This window comes from Aphelocoma coerulescens, chromosome 9 (genome assembly GCF_041296385.1).
Source record: "Aphelocoma coerulescens isolate FSJ_1873_10779 chromosome 9, UR_Acoe_1.0, whole genome shotgun sequence".
NCBI classification, from domain to species: Eukaryota; Metazoa; Chordata; class Aves; order Passeriformes; family Corvidae; genus Aphelocoma; species Aphelocoma coerulescens.
In genome coordinates this window covers 19014553-19035441 of record NC_091023.1, presented here as the reverse complement: position 1 = coordinate 19035441, position 20889 = coordinate 19014553, and the positions used below count along the sequence as shown (strand labels likewise).

The following is a 20889-nucleotide window of genomic DNA, read 5'->3' as shown; positions in this document are numbered from 1 at the left end:
AGTAATGGTTTCCTGTTACTGCTGACACAGCCCAGATTCAAACCACTGACCGAGAGGTGAAAGGCTCTGTATCCCATCAGCAATCTTCCTCTGTACATTTCTCCTATTGTTAATTTTTAGTATCCTTGAAAACTTACACTGCAGAACCTCACTGGCACCAGTCAATCATAAAATAAGAGAAGTTTAAGTGCATCTATTTTGAGGGCTAGGCAGATTGTTTCAGTCTGATATTTCATCTCCATTCTCAGATATGCTGCTCTTCTTTTTGTTACTTGTTTACGGAAATGAATGATATATCATAGCCTTCAAGTTTTATTTTCTTCTCAAAGTTTTTTAGACATACTAAAGGACACAATCCAAGAAACTAGAATGTAATTACAGATTTTACATCTTCTGTATGACCTGTCAGAAGTCTGCTATTTCTTATAAAGCCATTCCAGCATGGAATTACTGTCAGTTTGATAGAAGAAACACTTTCATAGGTTTCTTTGATTGACACATTTAAAATGACATCAGTTCCTAGTTTTAAAACCTATTGTTATTAAGTCTCTGTTGCTATTTATGTTAGAAATATGTGCATGTATGTCAAAACAATGCATCAACTTTGCTGATTGGCTGTACCTTGAATGTGTTGCCAAGGTAACAGAACAATTGTTTTTAATCTTTTCTAAATTGTCTTATTTGTTTGTTTCACATTCCAAGTTTCATACTTAATTCTCCAAAAGCATAATTCAATGATTATTTAAAAAATATTTTTTAGACCACTTGTGCATTCTGCACATATTATGAGATATGCATGGGCATACACTTTCTATCAAGAGTTAAAAGAGTAAATAATTAAATGGCTTATTTGAGAGAAATATCTATTACTGTGTTAGTGGGTACACAATCAGCTCTTCAGTATATCTGGTATTTATTGTTTACTTCTGAAGCAGTACATAGTGATTTCATCTCCTTCACAATTTGATTATCTTAGATGGTGAGATCTTCATGTAGGACTTACGTCTTTTCTATGAATTCTGCTGTTGGCACTATGAAAATACGAGTAAATACCTTTTGAGGTGCTTTCCTATTTTTACTTGGAAAAGTAACTCTTGACCCAACTGGAAGAACACTCACTATTTGTGTGAGAGTCTCTAGACTCCCAATATAGACTGGCTGATATTTTTGCCAGAAGCACTTCCTGCTCATATCTGAAGGGGAATTTTGATTTTTTTTTTTTTTTTTTTTTTTTTTGATTTTTTTTTTTTTTGTATGTAACTCAGATAGGAATTATCCAAGTTTGTAATTTCTTCTTCTTTTTGGTTATGTAGCAAATCCCGAATAACTTCTCATACCTAGTGGGGTCAGGCTAAATCTGTGAGAAACTCAATAAATCTTCTTCTGTTCAAATGCATCCCAGTTAATTCCAGCCCAAATGGTGATGAGTACATTAAACTCTTGAGTTTTACCTGGAGTTAGGAGAGTTAGACAGAGTCTTGCTTCTATGACATGTCAGTAAGAAGCACCTTGGTATGTCTTGGTCAGTGTATTTCAGTTGTGTATATAGCTTTTCAGGTAATTTTTTCCCTGAAAATGGTGACTTCATATTCAATCCTTCCTCTCGAATCCTGCCTAGTAAATTATTAAATAAAAGGTTATATATATGAAGATTAGTACCCAAAGATTTGCTGATGTTTTGTCAAGGAAATTGCAGTGTCCATTTCGGAATAGGAGCAGTTATGTATCCAGGCATTATTTCAGTGAAATGGGAGATATGGTCTGTTACTTGATTACATTAAAGAGGTTTTAAGAGCAGTGTGGGTCTTATGCTTAAGGATGTATCATCATGCTTATTAGGACATATTCCAGTAAAGTTCACGCATTCTTTTAAGTAAAAGAATGATCAGAGGGCTCTTACACCTCTCGGTGGTTTTTAATTGCTGGCAAAAGAAGATCAGAGAGATTTTACACCTGTGCAAAGTTCCATTGTCCTTTGCATGTTATACTGAATGTTCTGTAACCTCAATAACTTGATAAATACTGCACACTGAATCTAAAAGAGCATATGTTACAAGAAATTTTTTTACTAAAGTAAAGAAAACATATTGTTGATATGACTACAATGGAGAGATTTATGTTGGGAAAGATCAACAAGTACAAATATAGACTTGCCAGGTTCTACCTGAAGAATGAGAACAAACATTATATTTCAGCAAATAGGAAGAAATGCACTTGGAACTCTCTTGGCTAATTCTTCAGGAATCAGTTTTCACAAGGATCATGATTTGTGTTCCCAACCCACTCTTTGATGTTATCTAACCATTGTATCAACTATTTCCCTGTTGTATCATTTTGAAATGGTTTCCAAGGGCTTGTATAAATGTAAATAGTTTGGCATTTTCTGAGTTCAAGTTACACCTAAAATACATAAAACATTAGTCTTGCTTTTAATGAATAAACTGCACTATAATAGCACTTTCCAAGAATTAGATTTTAAAAGTAGCTTGTGAAAATAATGGAATTTTCTAATAATTTGTTTTACAAATAGTATCACCTATCTGAACACTGAGGGGATGTTTGAAATTATGGCTGTGGGATGGAGCATTATTTCATGTTAATAAGGTTGTGTGCCCAGTGAACAGAGTAGTGAAACTTCATAACAAATTCTATATCCAGTGACAATGACGGTAATAAGAATATCTTGAGTGGAATACAGGCTTGAATGGAAGGGACAGAACACATTCTTGGGGGAATTTTTGTCAGAGCAAGAAGTCATGACCCATGTCCTCTTAAGAAAAGAGCAAAAGAGGTGTCAGGGTAAAGAACGTGACAAGATCTTCTAGAGTAATCTGAAGGATAATTCACAGTCTGAAAGAAAGTCTTAGATACTTTGACACCCACAGTATTTGATGCCAATGGGCAGGTGCTCTACCCACCTAAATCTGTGAAGTATTTGTGTGCTGTTAATCCTGGCCAAAAAACACAAAGTGGCTCAGGTAGAATATAACTCTATTCCCACATCAGTGAATGTAACGAGCATGGAAAATGATACAAACCTAGCCCTTTCATGTTATAATATTAATCTCAACTGGCACAACATGAGTCCACTTTTACAACAAAGATTGGACAGTGAAAGGGAAGGGAACACATGTCAACTATTCTCACAACAAATCTAAATAATCTAATCTAGTGTGTGGTCCTTCTCAGAAGTTTGTCCAAGCCTGGTTACAAAATTACAGGACTCTTTTTTTGAGTTTTCTTATTGTAACAAGAAAAGATTCAGTATGCTTTCTATCTAAGAAAAAGCTCAAGTTTTAGTTGTTATTAAGCACTTTAGTCAGAAGAACACACAACATTTTTGGATACCAGAAACTCTTCAACTGAAAAAAGTCACTGCTATACTTGAGTGGTGTGATTTTTTTTCTCATCCTTTAAATGTACCAAGCACCAATCTTTAGCATACTGTAGGTTGGAAGAAGCACTTCTGAACACTCTTTTTGAGTACATGTTCTGTACTTTAAAAAGAAGTCTTTTCCACCCCCTTGCTGTCTGGCTCTTTCCACTGAATACAATATTCATGAGAGACCAGATCAAAAGCCTTGGAGAGCAACGCCGTCTCCACACACAGCAGCTGCTTCACGGGTCCCCCATCCACCTTCCCTGGGGTTGTGCCTCAAACCTGTTCCAGAGACACATCTTTAGGGAGTGCAGGAGCAACAGAGGTGTCACATCCATCTGATTCCTTGTGTCTCTTCTGGTGCTACCCATTTGTAACAACTGTGAATCTGTGTTTAGAGCTACAATCTCCCACAGACTCTCCCTGGACTATGAGCCCTTTGAGACATGTCACAGAGGCCACACTATGTCAGCCATACAGTGCTGCCTCTTTAGCATGAGTGCATTGCACTTAAACTGCTCTCTAGAACTGCTTTCAGCTCTTGTAAAATTGCAGAGTCACTCACTCTTGTGACTTTCTGGCATCACATCTTGCTGAGGAGGTGCTTTGTGACTTGCTGTCTCATCACACCTGCACAGGCTGTGTCGCCCCTGCTGCCTCGTTGTGTGGTGACACCGTGGCTCCCTGAGTCAATGCTTCATGATCTGCAGCTTGCTCAGGTGCCACTTGCAGGATCGTGACTCCTCAACTTGCCCAGTGATGTCTTTGTGACACATACACCCCCCTGGCCCTGCAGCATGTGGCTGCTCTCAGTGGCCGGTGGGAGAGACTTGTCTCTCCTCAGCAGGATTTTAAGGCTTTATTGAGAAACCTGGGAGGTATTTTAAGATTGATTCCAAAGTGCAGAGGACAGAAAGTGCAAGGCCAAGGGCCTGTCTTTGACTAAGTACAATAGACTGCCGTTTTTTAACGTGGTATTTTTTTGTTTGTTACTTGCCCTGCCTGTGGGCTGTCGCTGTCCTGCTGCATTTCTTTTCTACTGCTCCTTGTACGGTTTGTTTCTGAGAGTTTTCTGCCGAGCCGCTAAAATCCAACATTGCACTGCAAACTGACCTTGCAAAGTCTCTTCTGCCTATGGTACCACAGCCACAATGGGCTGGAGCCAGGCTGGGTTCTTCCCACAGCTGGGGCTCATCTTACCATGTTTTCTTATGCCACAGAGCAGCTATTCCCTCACCTCTATCACTGGCTATTGCTGAAGCAATCAGGCTGTTACCCACCTACAGGAAACATGCCCGTCTTTTGCATGAGGTGCAATGCCCTAGCAGGCAGCAGAAAGCTGTGGGAGCTGCTTGAAATCTGGTACAAAAACATAAGCTCCTGTAGGACACATCCTGTGGTCTTTTCAGGGGGATAAATGCCTTTTTGTATGGATGAACTCAGTGTCACTATGGAGCAAAATGTCTTGCCTTTCATAGAGTACAGATGTCACTGTTCTCTACCCTCTCCTCAAGACAGTGATCCACAAAAAATCAGCAGCTCTGAACAGTCCAGCCTGGCCATGCTAAACCAAAATTCACTGTCTGTATTCTAGCCACACAAAGGTTAAAGATTCCCTCATGCTAGCATGCTGAAAAGGAAGGTGAAGTAGCAAAGCACCAGGATGGCTTTTGTGGTTTATAATATATCAATTTGTACAGTAAATAGAGTCTGTGTTTAATGCTCCCCTGCAGCGATGACTATTAATAATAAAAGGCCCTGAAAGGAACTGAACTTTCATGATAAAGTATTTCTGACAGCTCACTCCTCAACACAACAACTGTTGTCCCCAGAGACTCATTCAACATTCATTTGAATCATGGAGAAAGAAGACCAGCTTGGAAGATGTTTTTCGGGAGTGCAGAGGGGGACTTTGATCCTAGCTCAGATAACAGCTGCTCTACCTGAGCGGATTTTCGGGTAGATGTATCCTTCAGCCCAGGTAAGCCTCGAGGGAGGTGTCTGGTTGACCTCAAAGCTCAGGGAAGGCACCTGATACCTGAGGGAGGGTCTTTGAATGGGCAAGAGGACCTGGCAGCACATTTTATCATTGTGTCAGTCTCGCGTTTCTGGCGAGAGCCAGAGCACACAGGAAGGGAACTCCTGAAGGGATTCAAGTCGCACCTTGAATTTTTTTTTTCCCACTGTAAAATAAAAAGGAGGCAAAAAGCCAAAATACTTTGATTAGATTTTGTCTGTACTATTGTGTTTTCTCACTGCCCTTGGAGAGTACAAAGCACTTCATTTGAAATCCATGACCCTGATTTCCCAAGCTGGAGCAAAAAGCAAATACCTGATACTTGATAAACTTCTCAGAGGAAAATGAAACAGTTCATATAGTGCCTATAAGAACAACAGTGATGGGCATTATGCACATCCCTACAGTAAACAGACAATGCTAGTTGCTGCAAAGTGTGTCAAATTCTTTGGTACTTAGGTAGAAAAAAATCCAATTGAAAATAATTTTAGCTTTGGGTAGGATAGGATAAAGATTACTGTATGTTCTTTTTATTCTCTCAACAGCATCTATGCTGGTTCCTGTAAATTAATGTGAAAAATATTTGGAATTTCTTGACTGTAGAAGTGACAACGCACTGATTTTCCAAAACTGATTTTATTTTAATAATTCTTTTTCTTTTCCCATGTCTTTGTGACACTGAGGTAAATCCAGAATAACCCAGATAGAAATTGCATTAATTAACTTTTAAATATTTTACTGCAGGGCCATTTGGAAACAGCCTCCTCAAAAACTGTTCCTTCATTTATGAATATTCTGTTCATTCATTTTCTCACCCAGGACAAATTATCATTCCCTCTTAACCCGAAGTGGGAAAGGCTTTAAGATATCCCTGGATTTGGAATCTTAAATTATGCCCTTGATAAAGCAAAACTTCCTTCAGAAATAAAGACACTTGCTGAAGCAAGTATCTCATAAGATAGGAGATCACCTCCTTGTATTGATTCTCTTCCAAACAATCAATACAAGATTTTCAAAAGTAATGAGAAAACTGCTGATCACAGGCTCTTTGAGCATAATTGAAAGGCTAAAAACAGTGGAAACATTGTGGGAAAACAAATGGAACAAATGTTTAAAAGCAATCTGGATCTTTCCCTCAGCCACAGTCAGTACAGACAGGGATAGTCAAAAAGTTGCACCCAAAATTACCGGTGAGCCTTCAGTCTGAGAGCAGCTGGTTTGTGGCATCCAGGGCAAGGACCTTGTACAGCCCCTTTCTGCTGGAGCGTGGCAGCTCTCCGTGCTATTAGGAACAGAGGCAGGGAGGAATTATTTTAACTGTAGAGTTCATAAGATAAAGATAGTGAAGTATGGAACATGGATGGGAGCACTGCACAGGGGTGGGTTTTGGTGTTTCTGAACAAAAACCTGCTTGTGAAGAGAACAGACATGCACAAAGTCCAGCCCTGCAGCCAATTTTCAGTGTCTTTTCCTGCATAAAGACTAGGGACAAGCCAGCTGCAGTGCACACACACGGAGGCATCCTCTGGCTTCCTGCAGGACTGAGATGTGGCAGAGAGGCATCAAGGTAAAAGAACCCTGCTTTGGAAAGTTTTAGCTTCTGAAAGAGGCTTTGAAGATGTTTGAGGAGGAAGGATTTCTGTGGTGCTTTTGTACATAGTTTACACAGCCAACCTTTCAAACTGCTAACAGAGTCCAGAGCCTAGAAACATTCACAGTTGCTTCAAAGGTAAGGGCTTTGTCCTGTTAAGTCATTACATTATCTGAGTATAAACCAAAGAGTTTTCAGCTCTGAATAATTTAGGTGAAAGAGTTAGCCCTAGGCCAGGTGCTGTACTTAGGGAGATGGTGAAATAAATTATTCAGAAAGGGAGACAGGTAAAACAGATGGAAAAGGCCACCAAAACAAGACACCCAGAGGGCAGCTGTTTTGCAGGTCCCCTGTGAAGCCTCCCCCTCACTTACTAGGAGGGCTGTGGTAATGAGTCAAGCAGTGGTGTTGAAACTGAACTTTGCCTTGTTAATTCATGTGGTGGTCACAGGGAATGCAGGTACTGATACCTAGAAGCAATCACCACTGTGTCCAAGCCTGTGCAACCCATGCTTTAACATTAGAGGGTACATTTGCAAAGGACTAAGGACACAGGTTTCTAAATTGTTTGATTTTGAACATGATCCTCAGTGGAGAGGGGAAAAATACACTCCTCAAAATATTTACTCAATTTAAACAATCTTTCAAACACATAGAATCATAGAATCATAGAATCATCATAGAATCATAGAATGGCCTGGGTTAGAAAGGGCCTTAAAGCTCATCCAGTTTCATTCTCCTGCCATGGGCAGGGAAACCTTCCACTGGACCATGTTGTTCAGAGCTCCATCCAAACTGACCTTGAACACTTTCATGGATGGGGCATTCACACCTTCTCTGGGCAACTTTTTCCAGTTGCATTTTGTCTTCCCACTCATATCTAGATTTCAAATTTTGATTTAACTTGTGCAATTTGGAGTACATTTTTCAAGGTAATTTGGGATTCTTGCTACTTCTGTTTATGGTCATATGTGTCAATTTTTATAGAACCCATCATTTCAACTATGATAAATAAAGCCCTTTGATATTAAAAGTACTCAAATAGTCCAGGAACTTATGCCAAAGCAATGAAAAGTTCTAAATTATCTTGCCACTTTTACTGACAAGTGAATATTTTACTAGCTTTTACTGTCAGTCAATGTTTGATTCTTTTCCTAATGACAATCACTAACTTTACTGATGGTTGGCAATGTAAGACAAGTGTCATGAATGTATACAAAATCTGACACCATTTTTTTTAGGGAGACTAAATAAAATCACTTCAGTGCTGATTTTCATTCCCATAATACAGCACCTACTCATACAAATAATTGTCCTGGTTATGAGGGAATAAATTTGCCTGTGCAAATGGCAAATTAGATGTACAATTGTCCAGCAAGATGTTTTTGTGAATAGGAGCTTGGTACTTTGCCCAAGTCTGTCTTACTAGGGTTGAGCTTTTACCAGGAAGAGAATCCCAATCCCTCTCTCTTCTGCTACCCTGCCCCAGGAGCGAGTGGTGAAGGGTACAAGAGAGGAAATAAGGCAACTATGAAGAGAAGGAAAGCAAAAGGAGGCACCTGAGCAAGGACAAGAGGGAAACAGATGAAAGATTTGACTAAAGGAAAGCACTGTGAGGAAAGAATACTGGTGTGGCAAACACTGAGACATCCTCCTTTAATTTCATCAGCCTAGATGCTGGTACCCTCCTGAAAAATGGCACCAAAGTTACCACATCCCCACTGTCTTCCTGGAGAATCTGATTCACTGCAGGACCTTGAAAATTTCATTTCATCCCTATTTTCTGTATCTTTTCTTTTCTTTGTTGAGTTACCCAGTGACGGAGCCCTGTGGGGCAGAAACTCTACCTTGGCATTTTCTGTTTGTGATGTTCAGCATAATAAATCCTCAGTGTTACTGGGGCTGGGTGTAAGTGTAGCACAGATAATACAGCTACCAACATAACCCCTGCACAAAGCACACTTGTACATAGACCTGGATAGCAGCACATTCCCTATGGTCTTTAGACTGCATTTCCATGGAGGAAAGTTTTAATGAAGAAAACACATTCATGTTGTTGTTATTATCATGGCTAGCATGGTAATAATTTCTTAGTTAAGGAGCTATCTAAATCTACTAGAGACCTTGGAAATGCAAACAGCTTTTTTCAGGTATAGTTTGTTTGTTGAAGTCATGCATTTATGATGTCGTGATAAATTGTGTGAAACTTAATAAGACACAAGATTGTGGCTTCACTAAAATTCCAGGCAGAACTGTTACAAAAGTGAAATCTCTTGTTTAATCTTAAATGTCAGTAAAGGTAGCACAGAAGGGCTCAAACTTAACCTTTTTAAACAGGTAATCTTTTTCCTTTTCAACTTTGCTCCAATGTAAGAGTTCTTCTCATATAACACTTTATGTAATTGTTTTCCAAAATAAGTGTAAGATGACCTTCTTTGGCATCCTCAGGAAGTTCCTTTTGCTGTTTTATAGGAGTTTCAAGAAAGTGTTAGATATTCTTGCTGTCTACAGGCTCCTCTGAGCTGACATTCTGCTTGTAGTTAACTGAGATATTATGTAAGACCAAGAATTTCACTTATTTTCTAGCTAGAGAAGTGAGTATGTGAGCTAAGGATGACACTTGGTCAATAAATCCTTTCACTTCCTTTGTGCTTCCTTTGATCTCCGAGGAGGATTTTGCCATCCTCTTCAAAGAAAACAATATCCGCTGATGTCCATCTTTTCTGATTCCCTCTTGATATCTTTCCTTCTTTGTGACCATCATTGTGGCTTCCTGACTTCTTTCATTTGGTAGCTAACTCAGAGATACTTCAAGTATTTACTCTTCTTTCATGTCTCTGTTTTCTTGGCCCTCTTCTCATCTTACCACCATTTTAATTAGCCTTATTTTCTGTCTCTTCCTCCTAAAAATGCTGACATTTGTCTTTTCTGTTTGTTTTTTACCATTGTTTGTAGTCATCTCTTCACTTGATACTCTTTTCCTAAGTGATATTTTTTACTAACTTAATGATTATCTCTAATTTGCATGTCTGTCTGTTTGTAATCTGGCTATCTGTATATTCCCTATGGCACTTTTTCTTCTGGATGAATATTTGTTACACAGCAAGGGTAGCCTGTAAATACTACTTAGAAACTCTTTTCAAATCATATAATCACCTTGCAGTTCTATATTGAATTCCCATCTTAAAGGAAAAAAACATATCTATATAACTGCATTAGCAATGTGAGGTAAATCACCCAGTAACTCAAGAAGGGATTGTGATTTCACCTCATTAAAAGGTTTTCCTCTTTTCTTACCAGGTTTTATAATCAGTCAATGAGAAACATCACAACTGTCGTCTGCCCAGCCCTGGGGCAGTGTGAGACAAAATAAGAAAGATATTCTCTTAGCAATTGCTTCCCATGTCAATGCACTTAAAGGAGTTTTCATTTAGTTTGCTGGAAAACAGCATCTTCTGCCTAGAGGAAACTAATGCAGGTAACAATTCTGGATTGGCACAGAGTGTGGAAGGAATGGGATGTACCAGGAAACAATCACCTACTTATCAATGAAGTAGAAAAACTCTAAACTTATTTTCTTCTATTTTGAATTTATATCTCAAAATATGACAATATTTGTTAAAGCAAATATTAAAAATCATTTTAGAATTATGTTAAGACTAAACTAATTTGGGTGAGATATGTGAACAATTCAATGGCTTTGCAGGCAGAGGATTTAATAAGTGATACTGTACACACGCCTGAGAAAATAATTTGGTTCTTATTTGGCTCACTTCATTATAAATAGTGCCTTGATGAAATAGAAAAGAATATTTTTTAAACTAAAATTAATCTAAAGGTTCTATTTAAATTAAAATTAATTAAAAGTTCTATTAAAATTAATAAAATTCAGAAAATGGCAGTATTACTGATGCGATTGAAAAGGCTGGTGTATGTTGTTTTCCATACACTCAGTGCATACTTTTTTTCATACTCAGTGCATCATTAAAGAGGAGGCAAACTGTTATGTTCAGCTGAGCTGAACTGAAAATAATAATGGGACTCAGAAAGACATACTTGAAAATTTGAAAAATCTGACCAGTGTCTGCAGTGTTTCTCTGGAAAAGCAGGTAATTTCAGGAATTACTCACTGCAGGGTGTAAATATCACCTACTTTCAGGGATATAAATTGACCTTTCTAGATGGTTTCATGTAGGTAAGCTCCAAACTGTAGTGAAACTCTCTTCAGTGCCTTTTACAATTTTTACAGTAATATTTGTTGTGAAAATGTGGCTTGTACATAACCTCGGGGCTTGATCAGTTATTCTAAGATGTTTTCAAGAGCTTGAAATTATTATCCTTCAGCTATAAAAGGGAAACTCTTTATCATGGGATGCATGGCTTGATGCATTTTTTAATGTGCCTGAAAATTAAGAGAGGCTGATTTTTATAAGTCATTACAGTAGAATATTTTTTGACTCTGCTCCATTAAAGTGGGTGAGATTCATACAGCTGAGATCAGGTTCAGGCTGACAAGACTGGGGTATTTCACTTGCTAACTATACAGTGAGTTTTTAATAATGAATATAATCAACATTATTAGCAACCACTTAATGATTCAGATGCAGGTTTACCCCAGTGCACTTGCTTATTATATGTGCCCACTGAACAGCATTGAACTTCATCTTAAAAGAGTATTTTATATGCACTTTATATACGAGAGGAGAAATTACTGAAAGTCTGAACTTGCATTTTGAAATGTGAACTGAATAATGTTTTATGGGAAGGGTACTATTCTTTTAAACCTTTTCTCTTTTCTTTTCTCCCTTTTTTTCTCCAGAAAAGAAAACACACTAGAAGTTGCATTTGTTAATAGCTTTCTCTTTCCCATTGTGAAATATTTCAAATTTGGTAAGTAGGGAAGGGAAATAAAATAAATTGCTTTTACAAGAGGGTATAATTTTTTAAAACTTTTTAAAATCATTTTTTAATCATTTCAATATGGACATGTTTATTTTGGCTAACTCCATTGATTATGGCCTATATCTTTCTCAAAGCTTCTTTGGGTGGATGAAAAGCTTTGTACTATGCAAATACAAGCTGCGATTATCAGTTATCTAATGTTCCTGTTGGTTATTCGCTAATATGTTCTAATATGATTGGTATGAAAGATGTGGTTTCTACTGTGACTATCAAAAAATTTTAGTCTCTGCTGTCAGTAGTGGACAAGATTTGGAAAGTAAACTCCAGTGGGCAGGTGAAATGCCACAAGTTTTGAAAGAGTTTCTCTGCAATAAACTATCAAACATAAAATTCTGCCCCACATAAATCAATGGATAAAATTCCTTTAACTTCTATGATCAGGATTTTGGCCTGAAACATATGGACTTAAGTAGGAACTGAGATCTTTAAAAACATGGCCTCTGTTTTAAGTAGGTCTGTGTCAGGGTTAAGGTGAGAGGGGCAGCAGGCAAGTTACTGAATGAGCTTCAGGACTGAAATGATGGATTTCCAGAGCACCTTGGGGTGAAGATCCTGTTTCGTCCAAGCAGAGCACCCCAGGACTTACAGTGGCATTTTCCTGCTACCCTGTCTTGTGGCTCTTGACTAGAACTAATGTGTGGGACATGTGTTAGTGTTGAGGTGAGGTTTTTGCAGGCAACCAGGCCCTGCTGGCAGGTCACAGACAAGGTACACAACTGCTTGCATCTTGTTCAACATACACACCCCTTGAGTCTGCACCTCTTCTTTTTCAGCTGTGACTCTCCTCTCCTTCTTGCTCTTCATATTCAAGGTTGCAATTAACACTTTGGAACTCAAGATTAGCACATTCAAGCCAAATACAAAAGAGTGAGATGGTGACTGAAATGATGGAGAGAAGTATTTACAATATGGAGCAGCAGGGTTGTGTAATAGTGTGTAATTCCTGTGTGGTCTGCTGAGAAGTGCCAATCTGTGCAATCTGTTACGGCAAAAAGCCAGAAAAGAAAACTGGCATCAAGTGAAGACATGGTACTACTGCTTTAGAGTTTGTAGCCCATGACATGTAGTAGGGAAGGAAGAAATCATAGGGGTTTAGTGCCTCTTTCTATGCAAAGCCTGACAAATCAAATTCTGACAGGCCTGTTGCAAAACAAAATGTTTGCATTTCATCAAGCCATAAGGATGGAACAGTTAAATCAACATAGAGGTAAATTTTGTCTGGGGAATCTATGGAAGAGCAAAGATAGGGAGATGGTGAAGGAAAGAAGAGACCAGAGAAGCTCACTTGAATGGATCTATGCAATGTTCTCTTAAGACATGGCTATCTCCCTCCTCCAGTGTCCCCCAGTTCTCAAGAATGCATGTCTGGGGTGCAGGAAATCCACTGGCAGACAGTCCAGACATACATGAGGTGTGCAGAGAACCAGCTTGGTCTGTTGCCACATGAGATTTGAAATGGGATTGGTGGTGTCTGTTTTCAAGATGCCTTCTTATTCCCAAGAGATTTCCTTATGGATATTGTCAGGGAGCTTACAAAAGTGGCCTTTTTCTCACACGAGAGTTTGAAAAGCAGAAGGCTCACAATTTTCAAATCATGCAACACGGTTTGATATTGCTCATGGAGTGAGGCACAAGTCAGTGAGGGGAGAAAACACATATGATAAGTGAAACATTTTCAGTATTTTGCTTGAATGGAAAAATACAGTGACACTTTAAATCTACTGAAATAAAAGGCAGTTAATATTTTAACTTTTGTATATATACAAATGTGTATGTGGAAGCTGCTGTTAACACACACCTTACTGTAATGATTCATACAGATGTTAAGTAGGATTACGAGATAAATAAAGGCATAACCATTCTCTTAAATCATGCTATACTGATCAAACAGTTCTGTGCAACACCCCAGCTATTTACTTACAACAAGAAAAAACATGATTAGTGCACATTAGTAGTGTGGTAAAATGGAAATAATGTCAAAGCACACATTACCCAAGCAAAGAGTACTAAGTGAAATAGAGCCAAGTTTACAATTACAACCAATTTACACTCATCTAAGAAGTTATTTAAAAATTAATTTCATCAAATAACTAATGTAAGCCTGTATTTTCTGATTCAACAAACCTCCAAACACTGCTTAATTTTAAGCATGTGAGTTAATAGTTTTCTTCCTAGGGTCCACAGATGCCTGGAAGACCCTGGTCTCTTCCTGTGAGGACCAGCAGAAGTAAGGAAGAAAAGTGTAAGCCTTTGAAATTCCCTGTTCTGCTGGTAAACTTGAATAGCATGTCAAAAACCACTTAATATAAGCAATCTGCCTCCTTGTCCATCCAAAAGTTAAGCATGCAAGATTTGAACACTGTACATGCAAACTCTACATTCAATCAACTTGTCATTATTACGCATATTCATTTACTGTTATAATAGTTATTACAAAAATTTAAATGTTGGCTGCATAAATCTCTTTATTCTGTATGTTATACAGAACAAAACCAGGAAACAATGTGGAATACAAATAGATTAAACAGTGAGTTGGAGATGATGGAAAATACACTATGAGTATTTGTCCCAAGTGATATCATGACACAGAAGTTAATGCAAATTCATTTCTCAATTTTAAACCTTTAAAATGTTATAGGGTGGCAACTACTTCCTCTAATACAAATCATTGTGCTCTGTGTCCTTACCAATTGCTGTGTCCAACAAGCCCTTTGGTCAAAATGAAAACTGATGAAGAGTCTCAGCAATTTATACTTTTATAGAGCCATGTCTGTGGCAGCATTGATATGACAGGTGTCTCTACCTTGCAAAGGGATATAAAGAGCATTTTTTCCAAGGCAACATTGTGTATTTGTACCCGAGTTAGAGACATAGGGCAGGATTTGGAAATAAGGATGATATGAAACACAAGGAAGATGATCTAATTGATTTGGTATTAAACAGTAGCTGGAAGACCAGAGTTAAAAATAAATTTGGATAAAATTTCCTGCTAAAATTCTTTCCTGTTCTGCTACATCATTGCCCCGTGGCCTCCAGACAGTCACACAGACCTAGAAAATCTGAAGATACTCAGGCTCCTACCTTCCCTTTGAAAACAATCAGGATATAAGTACCTGAAGACCTTGCTAGAAAAGCCTTTAATCTTTGTGTTTGCTTCAACTCCCCTAGTGTACAATTGAGATGAATAGTGCCTCTCTGAAAATGTGATCATTTAGGTGTGAAGTTTTAAGATATTATGGTAAAGAGGCCACAGAAGTACCTAAAGCAGCTGCTTATCAGCAGGTAGAGCCTTCAAGCCATCATAAAGCTTTGGCTGTCGCAGTATTTGTTTATTCTCTGCAGCAGTTTTGATTTTTATTTTGCTTCTGTGAGCACTCTGTGGAGGCTATCTTTGGTCTTGGTTATTACTACAGATTCTGCTTTTATTGTTGTGTTAGGGAAAACCCAAGTACCTTAGCCTGACAGTTTGGAGTTCAAGATAGTGGGGGGAAAATGGGGTTTTAATCATCAAAACTATGAATCAGATGAACACGGTTTTTTTCAACAGGAGTTTATTATAATTTTAATTTTTCCTTGAAGAAAAATTTCTGTTTCTTGAAGCACTTTCCCAAAGGTAGGGCCAAAAAAGCCAATGCTCACATCTGTTTTCATTGTCCACATTTTCTGGCATAGAGATTGATCTTAAATTTTATTTTTTCCCCAAAGGAAAAACCCAACAGTGCAAAATAGATTCAAATCTCTATTGGGTACTTTTATAAAACCAATGGTAAGCTGCTGTTCTCCCAGCTGGGCATGTCAGGTTTCCATCTTGATTGTGGATAAATGCTATTGGAATAGAAGATATTTATTAGTATGACCATTATAAGCAGAGCTGAAAAATTAATGCAGAACTGGATCTGTAGTCCTGACCAATAATTTCACCAAAGGGAGAGGACAACTATTCCAGAGAATCAGTAGAAAAACTCTGCCAAATATAGCTGTAGGAGAAGTGCAAGGCAATGGAACATTGAAGTAAACTGAAATGTTTGGCAGCTTTTAGAACAGTTGAGAACATCTCTCTGGAGTGTTCATAGTGCCTACCTCATCAAAGTCTGTAATGGTCATCCAACTTAGAGAAGGAATACCTGCAATGGAAATGTACAGGACCTTGGCTCCCAGCACAGTGGATGGAGAGGATTTGTTATGGTGCCTGGCAGATGGCTGACTTGATCTCAATTAGCTTTAACTACCCTTTGATGTTGAGAGTGCACTTATCCCATGTTGACTGGTCCGTTCTGATGTAACAAGGATAAAGCCTCTCCCCAGAATGCACGGGGAACAGGGTCCTGCAGGCACCACACCATTCACACCTCGACTTTAGGGGGTGATGCTCACACAATTAACACATCCCCAGACATCATCCTGTGTGTGTGGTCACCTCCCCAGTTCCTGGCAGGAAGGGCTGCTGTTCCCATGGTGCAAGTTGAGCTTTGGTGGGCTGTGCCTCTTATTTAAGCTCACAGCTGGTGGCTTTGGAAGAGCAGGAGTTGTACCCCAACCCACATCTCCTGCATTGTACCCAACTGGGTGTTCCTTACCATGTTCATCCTTGTAGAGAGTGAAGCAGGTATATGCAGTGGCCCCCGGGCAGGAGAGGAGGGGATCATTTTGCAGACAGTAACACACTGCATAGCAGCTCCAGGGTGACAGGGTGACATCTACAAAGCCCATTTTGGTCCCCTGCCCAGAACCATGCCATCAGCAATCATGAAGCTCAGAGTCATCTGAACTAGCTTCGATTTTGTATATACGTTACTGGAGCTTTGCCATACTGCCTGAAGCAAACTCATGTGAAACTAAATTACATATGGTCACACAGATGCAGATTATGAACTGTCTACATGCTCATTATATAGGTGTTTCTATTGAGGTTGGTCTAGAAAAGCTCAGACCTGGACTGCTCAGCTTGAATTTTATCTTCAATTAATTTAGAATTATGTGTAATTACCAATCCCTACTGAGTCAATGAAGTGTCTGCATCCAGAACTGGTAAACTAGGTTTTTGGCACAGGGAAATATTTTGTCAGGGCAGAGAGGGAGATGTGACAAACAAATTTCAAGTTGTCTTGGAGACATGGAAACAGACACTGTTCTGTAAAAGCAGGAAGGGACCATATTATGGTACCGTTCTAAAAGTTATATGACACCACCTGAATTCAGAACCTCCTTTTATTCTAAGACTTGGAAGTTCAGGCCATCCACTCTTAAGACTAGTCAGTGACAGCATGGCAAAGTGAGCTCTACCCACACACACAGTCCTTTGATCCTATGGACACAATTCTGGGATGCAGCACAAACCTGAGAAGTCCTCAGCAGCCTCAACCCTGTTAAAGCCCCTGGGAAGGGAGGATGCTCAGCATGTTGCCAACATGGACTCTGAAGTGCATTTCAATTATGTGCCTATCAGGCTGGATATTTAAACTCTCAGAACTCAGTCAAATAAGCCCAGTTTCCCTTGCAGCAAGACTAAGTGTTATTTCCTCAGTTAAGATTATTTCCACATTAAAATAGAATGGATTCATTCCATGTTGGCTGCATAGTACTTGTAAGAACTAAGGTCAAAATATATTTTTATCGTTTGGAAACTGTACTTTTGTCATTCACTCAATCGTCTTTGAAATCTTAAATGTTTGAATTTCACAACAATAATAATAGTATTGCTTTCGAACGAGAACTTGGCATAGCAATTACCAGCCGAGACAAAATGAATGTTTAAAAAATTATCACTGTCTGAACCTAAGCTCTTACAATGCAAGTTGCTTTATAATCTGATTGAGAAGAAATCCTCATATTCTAATAAAATAAAGTAACTGGAGACAAAGTGAAATAAATAGCAGCAATAACAATACTTCTTGTGATTAAATATTTCACATTTCAAGGATGCCTATTCACAAAACACTTAAATAGCTCATCAGTTTTGCTAGTTTCTCTTGGTTGTGAGGAATGGAATGCCTTCAGCTGAGTGGACATTCTCACTGTACATCTACTTTAGGGAGATAGTTTATCTCCAAGCCTTTGCAATTAGATTGCCTCATGTCTGTGTAAATAAATCAGTCACTTACAGTACACATTTTGGTGAAATATAGTCATTTGGAGGCTTGGGTTCTCTTTAGGTCAAAGGGCAAAACACTCCACAGAAGAGATCACCTGCATGGGGAGACCAGGGTTAGGGGAGAAACTTCCTAACTGATAAGCAGGCAAGCTGTTCTGAAGGTTTTCAATCATATTTTGCTTGCTTTCATACAAGTGCACGTTTATTTTTAGTCTCTTCAGGCCTTGCTAGTAGTACTGGGCAGCAGGGCCAATGTACAGCAGAGCTCTCTGCTGCTGTGGTGGAAAATGGGAGATCTCAGCACTTCTCACAGTTAGTCCCTAGACTGGGACAAGATGGTGGCCATCCTGAAACATAAGCCAGAAATTAGGATGGTACCTGACTTTCCTGGAAAATGCCTCTGTAAGTGCCTCAGTATTTAATAAAGGGTGTCTGAAGTACTCAGCTGCACAAGCAGACACACATACAGAAATATGACTCTTCTAGATTTGAGTCTACCCTTACCAAAAATAAAATAATTGATGTCTGTGGCATTACACCTGGTTTCTAGAAATGCTGAATGGGCTCTCTGTACAGATCCATAAAGTGCTCTTTAATACATATGTAAATTATATTGATGTAATGTCTCTCTTTTCCTTTCATGATAAAGTAATACAAAACCTCCTCCTAACTCCTTACATCTTTTATTGTTTTATTTTATAAATCTAAAGAAAAAGTGGCTCATAACAGTCTTTACAAACAAGCTGCATCTGTTTAATATTAAAGTGAAAAAAATAATAATAGAACCATTACTTTGGAATATCCAAATAACCTGAGGAAAAATAGCATCCATCTGGCCGTTGGTATAGCTGTTTTTTACATCAGTTGGATGTCTCTGGGATTGCAAGATTCAACACTTATCTTTAAGTAGAGTGAGTTTCTAAAGATGTAGCATCCAGAAACTTGTGAGTAATCTGTCCTCTTAGAAGTACAATATTGTGTTACCAGATCTGCTGAGCAAAAGCACAATAAAATTAATCCTTTGGTTCTGGAAAAGCTGTAGGTATTGCAATGGCAGATGTGCTGAAACAGAAGTGTTTACGTTTGTTAGGGCATGTGAAGCAGCAACTCCGCCAGCTCACGGGTATTTGAATTTCCTGCAAACTTTTACCTAAGGGCTATCGTGGGGAAGGAAAAGAGCTCACAAGAAGTCTCTGCACCCTGTTGACAGACTGGCCAACCTCTTCTGGTGAATTGGTGGGCACGCACCTGCATTTTCTCATTGAACTTATTCTCTGTGAATGGAGTCATTATGGCATTAAAGTGCTTTTGGTATATGGGGTACAGTATTACCAAGATCAATACTCTGTTATATTTAATATATTTTCCACTTCTTCCTTCTTAGTATGCCATATGGAAAGGAAGAAAAATGTTAGGTCAAGGATTTTGTACTGTGGAGGTGTGATATGACTCTGGTTTGGCCAGAGCTTTGAGACGGAGCTGCCTTCTAGACCTTTGCCAACAGTGAGCTCCCAAGAGAAGTCTGTCAGACTTTAAACTATAAAGCCAGGTTGTGCAGAGCACAAACAAGAAGGGTAATCTTTTGATAAGAGGAAACACAAAGTAGCTGGGTAAGAAATAAAATCAAAATCGGTCATTTATAGCATTTTCCCTGCCTACAAAATCCTTGCTGGCAGGTCCTTGCTTCCATGCCTGGTAATAGTTGACTTGAGGACTTTTGATTGCAGTTAATTCTGTCCAGGCTGCAGAAAATTCTTCCTTCTCCCCCCTCTAATGCCTTGCTGGCTGCTGGCTGCCCTCTGCTACCATCATCTTGGGACCTGCTGACTTATAACTCGGTGATATAGCTATCTTTCCCAAAAGAAGGCCCAGTTTCCCCCTTAGCAAGGAGTTTTTGACTGGCCACTTTTCAGGGTCTAATTATGTTGAGTTATAAAAAAGATGGTGGTGCAGGAGGTCACAGTATCACTTTAAAAGAGTTTGTGCTGGGGACTTCAAAAGATTATGTCACTGTCCCTTCGCTTGGAGGCTTTTAGTTGAAATCTCAAAGGCAATCAAAACACAAATGGAAATGGACTCCCAAAAGTGTGAAAAATTTTGACCTCACCAGCAAAGTAGCCACAAGAGACCTGGGAATAGACCACAGCTCCACTGGTTCCCTTTCTATTTCCCATTCCCTGCAAACACAGTCAGACACACTCAGTTTGCTCTTTGGATGACCTGAAGTCACCTCAGTGGTCTTCTCACTAAAAATATCCTAGTTCTTCATTCAATGCATTGACAGTTCTGTTCTTCCAGAAAAAAAATCATTATGAGGAATGTCAGCAAAGCAGAGGGAGTCCCAGAGGTGCAGTATAAAAAGTAAAGACCAGAAACCCCTGAACAGTACTCACTGTTGGACAGGGAATGGCAGTAGCTGGAACAAAAGAAAGAACAATGTTCCTGGCCTAACAGTGTTATTTCTTCTGTTGTCACAGCTGAGCATCAGCATAGGACTTTCTCAAGATCTGGAATACTACTGAACTAACTCCTGTATAAATACAGATTAAGAGGCCAGTCATTGCCCATGACCATTTACAAAGTATATAACAGACAAGATAGGAGGAGGCACAAAGAAACAGTCAAACCTTATTGATGACATTAATAAATATAATAATCATAGAAATAACTTTAAAATTTTGGTCTGACTTTTTGGTAGGTAATTTGTCAGAAGAGTTTACATCTGCATTTTGAAGGAGGATAATGAGATTACTTGAAGTCACCAGAGAGCTGCTCCCAGGAGATGAAGGCTAGAAAAGAACATAAACTGAAAATCAAGCAAGTAGGTGTGGGAAGGTGCATGGGTGGAT

The 20889-nt window shown here is 38.9% G+C and overlaps 1 long non-coding RNA gene across 8 annotated transcripts in view; it reads left to right on the top strand.

Annotated features, from left to right (window-relative positions):
• The window catches only part of LOC138114711 (uncharacterized), a 316350-nt gene that overhangs the window by 238950 nt on the left and 56511 nt on the right, over nt 1–20889 (top strand). For 4 of the 8 annotated variants that reach the window (XR_011152737.1, XR_011152736.1, XR_011152738.1 and 1 more), the window contains 5 exons: nt 5212–5360; nt 10288–10465; nt 10965–11096; nt 11807–11877; nt 20739–20861. This is a non-coding gene — a long non-coding RNA (uncharacterized lncRNA). Of the gene's footprint in view, nt 1–5211; nt 5361–10287; nt 10466–10964; nt 11097–11806; nt 11878–19130; nt 19277–20738; nt 20862–20889 lie in introns of all 8 variants that reach the window. The other 4 variants (XR_011152739.1, XR_011152742.1, XR_011152741.1 and 1 more) reach the window with 3 other exon arrangements.